Here is a 2135-nt window from a genome sequence, read left to right as displayed (position 1 = left end):
CCATGCTTTTCTTGACTTGATGGTTTGTGAAGAGAAATCTGCCATTATTCTGATGTGTTTTCCTTTAAATGTGATCCGTTTCTTTTCTCTAGCAGCTTTTACTGTTCCTATACTGAATTTATGGGGTCTTCATTATTATATGACTAGTGTGTTTTTAATTGGATTGATGTCATTTGGAGTTCTATATACTTCAGTTACCTGAATGTTAGATTATTTCTCCATATTTGGGAAGTTTTCTATTACTTCTGCCCTTATTCTTTTTGTATCATTTGTAGTGACTCCTTCTTTCTCATTGATGTCTATTAGTTTTACATCATTTCTCTTTGCATCATCTTACAGATGTTGAATTATTTTTCCTGCATCCTAGTTGTTTTTAAGAGATCTTTTTGAATGCACTGCCTTAGTGGGCTCATAGGCGGCTTCTGGTATGAATGACAAGTAGTGGCCAAAGTGGGAGGACAGCAGGGGACACTCAGGCAAGGACGTTGTTAGACAGTGGTTCAGAGTGGGCTGGTGGGAGTAACGTGAGGATGGAGGTGAACTACAATGCCATGGTGGACCAGCTTCTGCCTGAGTGTGAGAAGCTGGCCAAGGATGGAAGACTTCAAGAAGTCATTGAAACCCTTCTCTCTTTAGAAAAACAGACCCATACTGCTTCAGACATGATGTCTACATCACAGATATTAGTTTTGGTAGTGAACATGTGCTATGGGGCTAAAGAATGGGATTTACTTAATGAAAATATTATACTTTTGTCAAAAAGGAGGAGTCAGTTAAAACAAGCTGTTGCAAAAATGGTTCAACAGTGCTGTATTTACATTGAGGAAATCACAAACCTCCCAGTCAAACTTCAGTTAATTGATACACTGCCAATGGTCATGGAAGGAAAGATTTATGTGAAATTGAGCATGCTGGACTGACTAAATCATTGGCAACCATAAAAGAACAAAATGATGACGTCAAAGAAACAGCCTCTGTCTTAGGAGAGTAAGAAATTATGGGTTCATGGAAAAGAAAGAGCCAGTGGATTTTATCTTGGAGCAGATGTGGCTGTGCCTGGCTGTGAAGGATTATATTCAGACACAGATTATCAGCAAGAAGATTAATACCAAATTTTTCCAGGAAGAAAACACAGAAAAATTAAAGTTGAAATACTATAATTTAATGATTCAGTTGGATCAGCATGAGGGATCCTATCTGTCTATTTGTAAGCACTACAGAGCAATCTATGACACTCTGTGGATACAAGCAGAAAGTGCAAAGTGGCAACAGACTCCGAAAAGAGTTGTTCTCTACATTATCCTGGCTCCTTTTGACAGTGAACAGTCAGATTTGGTTCACTGAATAAGTGGTGATAAGAAGTTAGAAGAAATTCCCAAACACAAGTATCTCCTAAAGATTTTCACCATAGTGGAGTTACTGCACTGGTCCACATTTGTTGAGGACTATGGAATGGAATTAAGGAAAGGCTCCCTTGAGAATCCTGTGACTGATGTTTTTGCCTCAACAGAAGATGGTGAAAAAATGTGGAAAGATTTGAGGAGTAGAGTTGTTGAACATGATATTAGAATAATGGCCAAGTACTATACTTGGAGCACAATGTAAAAGATGGCACAGCTTCTGGATCTGTCTGTTGATGAGTCAGAGGTTTTCCTGTCAAATCTGGTAGTTAACAGGACCATTTTTGCTAACGTTGACTGGTTTGCAGGAATTATGAACTTCCAGAGACACAAGGATCCAAATAATTTTTTGAATGGCTGGTCTCAGAAACTGAACTCATTGATGTCTCTAGTTAACAAAACAACACCATAGCCAAAGAGCACAAGATACATAATGTACAGTAAGGATTATAATGCTTTTAAAAGGAGAAAAATGAAAGCCCTTAAGGGGGGAAAGAAAGGTATTGTGGTGTATATGTTATTCTCTTTGGTTTGCTTGTTGTTATTGTTTTTTTGTCTATTCTCTCTTTTGTCTAAGGTTTTGAAATAGTGAATGTGTTTCAGGATCCCTTTGACCCTTCCATTCCTGAGTTTCATTATTAACCCTGTATTTTTAGTTGGTGCAAAAATAAATGTTTCTATTATCTCAATACACATACAACACTGTAATAACTTACCCAAGTATGTTTTTTTATC

At 37.4% G+C, this 2135-nt stretch overlaps 1 pseudogene; it reads left to right on the top strand.

Moving 5' to 3' along the window:
• Positions 1-491: 491 nt before the first annotated feature.
• Positions 492-1844, top strand: LOC101579180 (annotated as a pseudogene).
• Positions 1845-2135: the final 291 nt, after the last annotated feature.

Source organism: Octodon degus, unplaced genomic scaffold (genome assembly GCF_000260255.1).
Source record: "Octodon degus isolate 3935 unplaced genomic scaffold, OctDeg1.0 scaffold00068, whole genome shotgun sequence".
Classification (NCBI taxonomy): Eukaryota; Metazoa; Chordata; class Mammalia; order Rodentia; family Octodontidae; genus Octodon; species Octodon degus.
The sequence above is the reverse complement of the archived record's forward strand: the minus strand, read 5'-3'. Positions and strand labels throughout refer to the sequence as shown.